Source organism: Cornus florida, unplaced genomic scaffold (genome assembly GCF_030987335.1).
Source record: "Cornus florida cultivar Cherokee Brave unplaced genomic scaffold, ASM3098733v1 CherokeeBrave_3.0.0_Hap2_Chr10, whole genome shotgun sequence".
Lineage (NCBI taxonomy): Eukaryota > Viridiplantae > Streptophyta > Magnoliopsida > Cornales > Cornaceae > Cornus > Cornus florida.
Window position 1 is genome coordinate 3663805 of NW_026775580.1, and position 12492 is coordinate 3676296.

Below are 12492 nucleotides of genomic sequence, written 5' to 3' on the forward strand. Positions count from 1 at the left end.
AGCTATTAGTATTGAGCAAGGTTATAGTTTCGTATTTTTTTTTTAGTATTTTGGAAATATATGATTATAAGAAGGTTATTTTCGTATTTTACAATAAGGGCTTGGAGGATATTTTGGGTCTTAATAATAATTCTTGATGTATTTGTAATTATTTTATTTTATTCAATCAAATTGAAAAATAAACTTTTAAAATAGACTATTTTGTTATTTAGGACTCTTAACTCTACTTATGTGTAGTTTTTCCCTAAAAATTTGAAAAAAATAAGAGTTTTGAGTTAAACTTATTGAGTTAACTTAGAAGTCACAAATAGTGTTTTAATTTGTAAAGATTAAATATTTGAATGAAAATACCTCAATCATGGTAACTTTGAAGTCACTAGAGCGTTTTTAATGTATAAAGATTGAATCTTTCAATGAATATGAAAGTTTTTAGTTAAACTTATTAGAATTCCCTTTGAAGTCACAAAGATTGTTTTAATGTATAAAGATTGAATCTTTGAATGCAAATATCTCAATCAAGGTAACTTTGAAGTCACGAGAGCATTTTAATGTATAAAAGATTGAATCCTCGAAAGAAAATGAGAGTTTTGAGTTAAACTTATTCGAGTTCCCTATGAAGTAATAAAGAGTGTTTTAATGAGTAAAGATTGAATCTTTGAATGAAAATATATCGATCAATGTACCTTTTAAGTCACTAGACCTTTTTAATAAATAAAGAAAAAATCATTGAAAGAAAATGAAAGCTCTAGGTTAAACTTATTCAAATTCCCTTTGAAGTCAGAAATAGTATTTTAATGAGTAGAGATTAAATCTCTAAATAAAAATACTTCAATTAAGGTACCTTTTAAGTCACTAGACCATTTTAATGTATAAAGAATGAATCTTTGAAAGAAAATGAGAGTTTTTCGTTAAACTTTTTTAAGTTTCCTTTGAAATCTCAAAGAGTGTTTTAATGAGTAAAGATTGAATCTTTTAATAAAAATACCTCAATCAATGTTACTTTGAAGTCACTGGAGTGTTTTAATGTATAAAATATTGAATCGTTGAAAAAAAATGAGAGTTTTGAATTAAACTTATTTCTGTTCGCTCTAAAGTTACAAATATTGTTATAAAGAGTATAGAATAATTCATTGAATGAAAATATTTGAAAGAAAATGAAAATTTTGAGTTAAACATATTCGATTTCCTTTTGAAGTCACAAAGATTATTATAAGGATTAAAGAATGAATCTTTGAATGAAATACCTCAATCAAGGTACCTTTTAAGTTACTAGACCTTTTTAATGTATAAAGATTGCACCATTCAAAGAAAATGAGAGTTTTGAGTTATACGTATTCGAGTTCCCTTTGAAGTCACAAAGAATGTTTTAATGAGTAAAAATTGAATCTTTGAACGAAAATACCACAATCAAGGTACCTTATAAGTCACTAGACCTTTTTAATGTATAAAGATTGAATTTTTGTAAGAAAAAGAGAGTTTTGAGTTAAACTTATTCGAATTTCCTTTAAAGTCACAAAGAGTGTTTTAATGTGTAAAGATTGAAAATTTCAATGAAAATACCTCAATCAATGTATCTTTTAAGTCACTTGACCTTTTTAAGGTATAAAGATTAAATCATTGAAAGAAAACAAGAGTTTTTAGTTAAACTTCTTTGAGTTTCCTTTGAAGTCACAAAAAGTATTTTAGTCAGGAAAGATTGAATCTTTGAATAAAAATACCTCAATCAAGGTTAGTTTGAAGTCAGTAGAGCTTTTTAATGTATAAAAGATTGAATCTTTGAAAGAAAATGAGAGTTTTGAGTTAAACTTATTCAAGTTGCATTTGATGTCACAAAGATTATTATAATGAGTAAAGAATGAATCTTTGAATGAAAATATTTGAAAGAAAATAAGAGTTTTGAGTTACACATATTCGAGTTCATTTTAAAGTCACAAAGAGTGTTTTGATAATTAAATATTGAATCTTTGAATAAAAATATCTCAATCAATGCACCTTTTAAGTTACGTGGCCTTTTTACTGTCTAAAGTTTTAAACTTTGAAAAAAAATGAGAGATTTTAGGTAAACTTATTCGAGTTCACTTTGAAGTCACAAAGAGTGTTTTAATGAGTAAAGATTGAATATTTGAATGAAAATACTTCAAAAAATGTACCTTTTAAGTCACTATACCATTTTAACGTAAAAATATTGAATCTTTGAAAGAAAATAAGAGTTTTTAGTTAAACTTATTTGAGTTTCCTTTAAAGTCACAAAAGAGTGTTTTAATGAGTAAAGGTTGAATCTTTGAATGAAAATACCAAAATCAAAGTACCATTTAAGTCACTAGACCTTTTTAATGTATAAAGATTGGATCTATAAAAGAAATTGATAGTTTTGAGTTAAACTTATTCGAGTTCCCTTTGAAGTCAGAAAGAGTGTTTAAATGAGTAAAGATTGAATCTTTGAATGAAAATTCCTCAATCAAGATACCTACTAAGTCACAAGACAATTTTAATGTATAAAGATTGGATCTTTAAAAGAAAATGAGAGTTTTAAGTTAAACTTATTCGAGTTTCATTAATGTCACAAATAATGTTTTAATGAGGAAAGATTGTATCTTTGAAATGAAATACCTCAATCGACGTACCTTTTAAGTTACTAGACCTTTTTAATGTATTAAGATTGAATCTTTGAAAGAAAATTAGAGTTTTAAGTTAAACTTATTTGAGTAATAATGAGTAAAGATTGAATGTTTGAATAAAAATACCTCAATTAAGATTACTTTGGAGTCACTAGAGCCTTTCGATTTATAAAAGATTGAATCTTTGATAGAAAATGAGACTTTTGAGTTAAACATTTTCGAGTTCCCTTAGAAGTCACAAAGATTGTTTTAATGAGTATAGAATGAATCTTTGAATGAAAATACCTAAATTAAGGTACATTTTAAGTCACTAGACCTTTTTAATGCTTACCTATTGAATCTTTAAAGAAAATGATAGTTTTGAGTTAAACTTATTTGATTTCCCTTTGAAGTCATATTTTCTTTCAAAGAATCAATCTTTATATATTAAAAAGGTCTACTGACTTAAAATGTACCTTAATTAAACTATTTTCATTCAAATGATCAATCTTTACTCATTAAAACAATTTTTATGACTTTAAAGGAAACTCGAATAAGTTTAATTCAAAACTCTCATTTTATTTGAAAGGTTCAATATTTTATACATTAAAACGCTCTAGTGACTTTAATGTAACCTTGTTTGAGTTATTTTTCTTCAAAGATTCAATCTTTACTCATTTACACTTTGTGACTTCAAAAGAAACTCGAATAAGTTTTCCTAAAAACTCTCTCTTTTTTTTTTTTCTTCAAAAATTCAGTCTTTATACATTAAAAAGGTGTAGTGAATTAAAAGGTAACTTAACTAGGGTATTTTCATTCATAGATACAATATTTACTTTTTAAAACACTCTTTGTGACTTCAGAGGGAACTCAAATAAGTTTAATCCAAAACACTCATTTTTTTTTCCTTCAAAGATTCAATCTTTAAACATTAAAAAGGTCTAGTGACTTAAGAGGTACTTTGATTAAGGTATTTTCATTCAATGATTCTATCTTTGCTCATTAAAACACTCTTTGTGACTTCAAATGGAACTCGAATAAGTTTAACTCAAATATCTCATTTTCTTTTAAAGAATAAATCTTTATACATTAAAATGGTCTAGTAACTTAAGACGTGCCTTTATTGAGGTATTTTGAATCAAATATTCAATCTTTACTCATTAAAACATTCTTTGTGACTTCAACAGGAACTCGGATAGTTTAACTAAAAACTCTCATTTTTTTTTTCAAAGATTCAATCTCCATACATTAAAACGGTCTAATGACTTAAGTGGTACATTGATTGAGGTATTTTCTATCAAAGATACAATCTTTACTTATTAAATTAACACACTTTGTGACATCAAAGGCAACTCGAATAAGTTTAATACAAAACTCTTATTTTCTTTATTTATACATTAAAAAAGTCTAGCGACTTAAATGCTACCTTGATTGAGGTATTTTCATTGAAAGATTCAATATTTACTCATTATAACACTTATTGTGACTTCAAAGGGAACTTGAATAAGTTATCTGGAAACTCTCATTTTCTTTTAAAGATTCAATATTTATACATTAAAAGATCAAGTGACTTAAAGGGTACCTGATTGAGGTATTTTCATTCAAAAATACATTATTTACTCAATAAAATACTCTTTGTGAATACAAAGGGAACTTGAATAATTTGGACCCAAAACTCATATTTTCTTCCAAAGATTCAATCATTATACATTAACTTAAATGGTACATTAATTAAGGTATTTTAATTCAAAGAGTTAATCTTAAATTATTAAAACAATTTTTGTGACTTCAAAGAGAATTTGAATAATTTCAACTAAAAACTCAAAATTTTTTTCAAAGATTCAATCTTTATACGTTAAAAAGGTCTAGTGACTTAATAGGTACCTTGATTGAGGTATTATTATTCAAAGATTCAATCTTTACACATTAGAATACTCTTTGTGACTTCAAAGTAACCTTTATTGAGACATTTTTATTCAAAGATTCAATATTTACTCATTAAAACACTCTTTGTGACTTCAAAGGAGTCTCGAATAAGTTTAACTCAGAACTCTCATTTTTCTTCAATGATTCAAACTTTATACATTAAAAAGGTCTAGTGACTTAATAGGTACCTTGATTGAGGTATTTTCATTCAACGATACAATTTTTACACATTAAAATACACTTTTGTAACTTTAAACGAAACTCGAAAAGTTTAACTCAAAACTCTCATTTTCTTTCTATGATTCAAACTTTTATATATTAAAAAGGTCTAGTGACTTAAAAGGTACATTGATTGAAGTATTTTCGTTTAAAGATACAATCTTTCCTCATTAAAACACTCTTTACGACTTCAAAGGGTACTCGAATAAGTTTAACTTAATACTCTCATTTTCTTTCAAAGATTCAGTCATTATATATTAAAACGGTCTGGTGACTTCAAAGGTGCCCATATTAAGGTATTTTCATTCAAACAATCATTCTTTACTCATTAAAACCCTCTTTGTGACTTCAAAGGGAACTCGTATAAGTTTAACTAAAAACTCTCATTTTCTTTCAACTATTCAATCTTTATACATTAAAATGGTCTAGTGACTTGAAAGGTACCTTAATTAAGGTATTTTCATTCAAAGATACAATATTTACTCATTAAAACAATCTTTGTGACTTCAAAGGGAACTCGAATAAGTTTAACTCAAATGTGTCATTATCTTTCAAAGATTCAATCTTTATACATTAAAAAGGTCTAGTGACTTAAAAGGTATTTTGATTGAGGTAATTTAATTCAAAGATTCAATCTTTACTCATTAATACATGCTTCGTGACTTCAAAGGGAACTCTAATAAGTTTAATTCAAACCTCTCATTTTCTTTCAACTATTCAATCTTTATGTATTAAAAAGGTCTAGTGACTTAAAAGGTACATTGATTGTGTTATTTTCATTCAAAGATTCAATCTTTACTCATTAAAGCAAAAACATAAACAAGGTCTCTAGGGATATACAACATCCCTAGGACTCCAAAGTGACCTTCCATTAAGCCACGGAACTCCACGAGAACCAACGCGGAAAAAAAGAATAGAAAAAGACCAAAAGAAGCCCCCAAGGGCAAAATGGCCCTTTAACATGGAATCAACGTCTCAAGAAATGTACATCAATCCAAAGATATGTCTATGACTTCCCAAAAGTCACGGAATCCAAAAGAAAGCAAGCGGAAGCAATATAAAAAGGAAAACCGGACAAGTTTGGCCTCAAGGCCAAACTGGTAATTTTACAAAAATATCCAAGTGTAACCAAGTACACCAATGGATTGATAACGAAAAATTAATCAAGTTAGACTCAAAAATAGCTTGATTCAAATTCCGGACGAAGAAAATATGGCCTTACGACGAAAAACGGACAAATAATGCCCTAGGGGTAAACTGGTAATTTTTTAAAAATATATAAGTGTAACCGAGCACATCGTTGGATAGATGACGAAAAATTAATAAAGTTAAAAAAAAAAATCACTTGAATCAGAGTCCGGACGAGAAAGAAAAGCCCAAAAGAAGAATCGACGTTGCGGCCCGACAAGGGGGCCATGACGGCCCCCATGCGCTTGCAAGGGGCATGCTGCGTGCGCCATGGCAGCCCCTTAACATGCCATGCTGATAGCATGCATTTTTTTTTACAGCTTTTTGCTGTTCAATGGCCGTTTCAGACCCTTAGATGCATTTTTTTGGAAACATACGAAGAAGAAACCCACCATAAAATCGAGTTTTCTAGCCAATCATGTCGAAAGAAAATTTTAAAACTCGTTGTGAAACGCCAAAAATACCCCTAGATCAGATTAGGTCAAAAACAATAAAAATATAACTTTGCACCAAGTGTTCATTTGACCCTAAATGGTGTTGTGTGCTAAAAAGATTATGCATGTAAACGTATTTAGTGATTTTAAGAATGCAAGAATGGTTCGTGGGTCCCATAAATGCCTGATGCAAAATACGACCTATCCGAACCTCAAAAATGCCAAAAATGGACTTTTAAAGAGAAATTTGAAACTTAAAATTATAAAATGGTTTCAAATGACCATTTGGCCCTTGGCCAAACTTCATGCATGATTGAAGAGACCCTATGGAAGTGTTAAAACCCACTTCCCACCGCCCATGCAAATGTAGTGACCTTAAAACATGGCATTTTTTATTTTTCAACAAAATCACTTAGAAATAAAAGTACATAGAATGCAAAATAAATGTCACTACAACAGTTCTGGCTTTTACCAACACTCAAAATGGCTGGTAAAAGTCATAAAAAGTACTGGTAATTCAATTACCAACGCTTTACCAGCGCTTTTCCAAAAGCGCTGGTAAAGCCTGTGTCAGTAGGCCTTTACCAGCGCTTTTCTAGGAGCGCCGGTAAAGGCCTTTTACTAGCGTTTTTCCAAAAAGCACTGGTAAAGGCTTTTCCCAGCGCTTTTCCAAAAAGCGCTGGTAAAAGGCCTTTCCTAGCGCTTTTCCAAAAAGCGCTGGTAAAGGGTCATTTTAGTTTTTTTAAAATTTTTTTTTTTCCTCCCCCCCCTATGCCAGCGCTTCTTAAAAGAGTGCTAGTAAAGGGTCATTTTATATTTATTTTTTTTCTCCCCCTTTATTGTTTTTGAAAAAAAAAAATCATCCAATATAACATCAGTCAATATAAAAATACTACCCAAATTATTTTTACATAATACAACCATAAGTTAACCTGCTGCCAATATGAAAAATACCATCGAAATTGGCTACTAATAGATGAAGCTAGTAAATGCCAACCAAAAAGCCAAAATGTATACTAATACAACCACAAGTTAACCTGCCAATATGAAAATACATCCAAATTGTCTAGATAAAGATACTAAATGTCACACAAAAAGAATTAAGTATTTTTGACAAATGTAGTACAAGTTTTTCAAAAAGAACCCATCCAAGGCGAAGGAAAAGACTGAAAGCACAGCCACGACCCCATCTTCAGCTTCAACTTCAACTTCAACAAGTCTTCTTCTTGCCCATTTGATTTGAATTACCCTACATTTTTTATAAATTCATTAAGCGCACATTATAATAAATGAAAATTTAACATATAAGAGAAATTAAAAGTTCATAACCTTAACTGAATTGGCATCACGACTAGAAAATGAATTTGGGGATACTCTAGGAGGAGCATTTAAAGAATCAAAACCCTTCAAAATAACAAAACAAAATACATGAAATCTTAGCATAAGTAAACATATATTTAGTAAAGACTAGTAACATTTATGAGAAATTTTCTGAGGAATTTGGGAAGATCAATGAACATTACATATAAACACATAAAAATTTTAAGATCCCATGTCTTCATATATACACATAAACACACTAAATTTTTTTATAAATCAACAAATATTAGTTCAAATGAAATAATTATTATATAGTTCAAAGATGATCACCAACGAACAAATAAGTATAAATTTCAGTTAGCTTTTTTTATTATTTATTTTTCTGAATTGTTGTTATTGTACTCTTCTTGATCTATAATATTCAGGATCTGAAAATGCTAATTGGCTATGTGTTTCTGAAAATATGTAGACTTGCAATTGAAATGCTGCATTTGATTCGTGAAAGAGTTAGTTGACCTTATATTGAGGAGTTTTGTTGCGCCAATCTGTCACATTTTGATCAGATTTTTACTTTTCTTATTTTTTCATGTTGTTTGTACTTGTAGGAAGCCAAATAGATTTTGTTTTTTTATTTGTACTTTTCAGTCTTTTATTGGATGCTTAGTATTGAAATAGTTAGGTTTTGCCATTTGGCTCATATGTCCTTAACATTCCCAAAAACTCTCACCAGAACTAAGTAACAGTATAATTTTCTTCCAAAACCTGCATAAACTTTGTGTTTTTTTTTTTTCCCCTTTTCAGTTTTTGCGGTTGAACCCACAAATTTATAGACTTATTATATATATTTGGTGAGTAATAATAGATTTAAAATGGCAAAGTTAAGGACAACTGAATATGATTTCAATGAAAGTATATTTGACCAAGAAAATGAATGCTCACTAAGAGACTTATCAACTTAGTGAATACAATATAGAGTAGATCTATTATGCACGTAACTTAGACAATCGGATACTTAATTAAAAAGTAAACAGTACAGCAATTCATGGTGAGTCGACAACCTTCAAAGAAAAACAAAAAGTTTGAATGACATACCTTATCTAGGTAAAGGCCAATTGTGTAGTATAATATTGTTTTACAACAAACTTGAATGATCCTGTTAGCTTAGCCAAATCTGATTAATCAAACTATTCATAATCAGATTTTTTCATTTATAGCCTTATTATACTCTAGCTCCATGATAATGCGACAATCTCCTATGGGAAGTTTAGAAATTTAAGATGAGTATTAACACCTAAATCCTTCTGTCAACTACTACTACAATTAGTTATATATTTGCAAAATTGAGTTGTAAAATTGAAAATTAAGATGAGTAATTGAAAATTAGGTTATATGAGAAAAGGAGAAAGTGTAAAGTACACTTTATGATGCTTTAGCTTTTCCATATTTATGATGGTTTACTTACGCAACTCAGCTCAAACCTGAATCCCCATTACTTGAGTTCAGCTATGAGGATTTTTCTTTTCCAGTTGGTTTTTAGTATTGATGCTTTACTTATATTATCTATAAATCCCGTAAATCATTTAGCAGTCTATCTAATATTGAGTAGTAGACGATACACCTCAGTCTACCATTTAATCAGTTGAGTCTAATCACATCAACTGCCAATTTACTTTGACCATACAATTGAGGGTGTAATGGTTGTCAGAATACATTAACATAATTTGGGTTAATTAAACATGATTATAAACGTGTCCAAGACCCATAAGTTGCAAATGTAAAGAATATATTAACATAATTTCAGAACAAATTTCAAAAGTAAGTTAACTTACAGAAGGTGTAAAACCATCAAATGGGATCTTCCCCACCTTTGAATCTGCTAGGAGTTCTCTGGCAGTTTTGATATATGATGCCAACCCACCAGGATAGTTTGCATTAAGTCGAGCAACCTAAAAGAAACAGCTATAGTTTATAAAATTTTAAAAATAAAATAATAAGGTATGGGAACAATACTTCTAACATGAATTCAAGTGAAATGTTACGCCACAGAGATAAAGATTGGAACAATACTTCTAACATGAATTCAAGAGAAATGTTACGCCATGGAGATAAAGGTGAGGCAGATTCAAAAGGGAAGATAAAAGTCAAACAGTACAACCTAAACTTCAATTAATTGTAATATTAAAATTTCTCTTCTTAAAAGTAGCTATGGAGGCTCATTATAAAATTTTAAGTACAACTGTATTAATTGCCAGATTTAGAATAGAGAAAGTCTATGATGAGGGCATAAACTCACAGTAACAGCGCCCTTATTATAGCTTTTACCTTCGAAAAAATCCAGACTTTTCTATTCTTATGCTTGTTTTCAAACTGAATTACTGAATTTTTTCACCAGTATCCCCGGTTTTAATCCAAAAAGTATGTATATATTCATAACTCAACATAATTTATGATATCATATAGAGAGAGAAGAATTGATATTGCATAACAAGAATGATCTGCAAAATTGTTCACATTGACATTGCATCAATTCAAATATAGAAACCTTCATATACCTGATCAAAGAAAACTAGCTTCTCATCATCATCGACGCCAGGCTCAGGCCAATGCTAGAACAGATGGCTCTGTCTGACCTCCAACAGCAACTTCGCAACCTCAACCTACCACACAACATCATGTATTCCAATCAAATGCAGAAACTAAAAAAATCAAACCATTTCAATTATATATATATATGAACCTGGTCAGGGGAGAGTTGGGGGAGGTTTTTGAGGAGATTCGAGCCGAAGATGCCAAATCGCCATTGATATCAAGCTCGGAGGCCATTACATAAAGTGAATCAAATGATTTGTAGAGATTTTCTTAGCAACGAAGCGATCAATGAAGCCACAGAGAAGAACAATGGTGGCGAACAAGTATAGGCCGACGTTTATGTACTCGGACCGGTTTCGAGCCAGCTGGGGTCCGTATATGTTTACGATTGGAGGCAAAATTGCTGAGAGAGAGGGATGGTTGAGGAGGAGGGGCACGTGTCATCACGATTGGGGAGTTGCAGAGAGAGAAGGGGGGCGCAAGTTCAGAGTTGAGACCGAGAATAGAGATTGAAGCAATTGGGGAGTTACAGAGAGAGAGAGATGGAGGCGACTAGGGAGTTGCAGAGAGAGAGGGGGGCAAGTTCAGAGTTGAGACCGGGAATAGAGATGGAGACGATTGGGGAGGATAAAGAGAAACTAGGGTTTGGATGAAATTGGTAAAGTTAGAAATAAAGTGAAAATTAAAGCGCCAAAGTTTTCCGCACTACATTTCGCATTTACCAGCGTTTGTTTAAAAAGCGCTGGTAATTAGTACTTAACACTAGCGGTTTTTTTAGAAACGCCGGTGTTAATAGTACTCAACACCAACGTTTTTCTTAAAGCACTAGTAATTTATACTCAACATCAGCGCTCTTTAAAAAAGCGCTGGTAATTAGTACTCAATACCAGCGCTTCTAAGAAAGCGCTGGTAATTTGTACTCAACACCAGCGCTTTTAAAAAGCGCTGGTGAAACCCTAATATGTTGTAGTGTGTCCTTGGCCCATGGCATCATTACATACAAGTCAAATACATCACTAAAAGTGTACTTACGTACACGTTACATATTTAGAACCAAATATACAAGTTTGACATATAAAGCTACAAATAGCATTTTTTGCCAACATTTTCATGAAATAAATACTTCAAGTCTACAAGACATCCCAAAGCAAATGTAAAGCCCCAAGTCTTGAATCCTGTGCTTGAAAAATGGTCCCACTACGTGGGTGAGTAACATAAAGCTACTCGTAGAAGATGAGCATACATAAACCTAACGTTTTACAAACTTATTAAGTTGATATAAATCCATTCATACGGTTATGCCACCTAGCGTCCATGTCAAAGGTGAGACTCAGGGAGTATCCTAAGTTATCTTAGAGCACTTTTAATATAAACCACATCATTTATGCAAGTTAACAACATAGGAGCATATAGTACAACGCAACAAGACATAGGTATTCAAAGTTATCAACTTGTAACCTAAAATGCGAAAACAACCGAAACAGTTCATACCACCTAACGTCTATGTTCTAAATGAGTCTAAGGAATCATCCTAAGCTACATTAAACAATTAATACCCAAATTACATTATCAATGCAATTTTAATTAACATTAGAATTTCTAATACAACGCATCAAGGAATAGATTATCAAAGTTAACAACTCGAAATCTAAAATACGGAAACAACAAGTTATAACAAATTAGTACTATTAACTCGTATTGAAAAGTAAGGCATGTAAGTATACTAAACACATGTATATTACACCTAATCGAAATGTCAAACACCATATCACAAACTATAAATAATCCATATTAAACAACTTAGAATTGAATGTGAAATCAAGTAGTGGCGAAAAGACAAGGACATACGGCCTCAATGACGAAGCAAGCTGATCTCGGGTTACTAGCACGCACGGTACTATCTAGCGCGCACTAAACCCAGAATCAAACCGTATATTGGTATTTTAGGGTTACTAGCACTCAGGGAACCACCCAATGCGCACTAAATGTTATAGGGGGAGTTCTCATCCCTCGTACTTGAGCCGTGCCATAGCCGTAACATATTACAATACTTTGGAAGCTTTCCCAAAATCAACAAGTTGTGCATCAAGGCATAATACATATACACAATATTTTAGTCAACTACCATGCACAAACAAGTCAAGTAAAACACACAATATTCATCCTATGTCTTTAAGCTACAATAGCATATGACATGTCAAATGCATAATGTGTATATA

The 12492-nt window shown here is 30.9% G+C and overlaps 1 long non-coding RNA gene across 2 annotated transcripts; it reads right to left on the bottom strand.

Moving 5' to 3' along the window:
• Window positions 1–6482: 6482 nt before the first annotated feature.
• LOC132279194 (uncharacterized) lies at window positions 6483–10937 on the bottom strand. Of its 2 annotated transcripts, XR_009471242.1 has the most exons (5): window positions 10422–10937; window positions 10237–10341; window positions 9514–9630; window positions 7694–7768; window positions 6484–7613 (listed from the first exon to the last, which is right to left on the bottom strand). It is a non-coding gene; the product is annotated as an uncharacterized LOC132279194 (long non-coding RNA). The 2 variants fall into 2 exon arrangements; XR_009471241.1 differs by having other exon boundaries at window positions 6483–7768.
• Between the last annotated feature and the right edge of the window lie 1555 nt (window positions 10938–12492).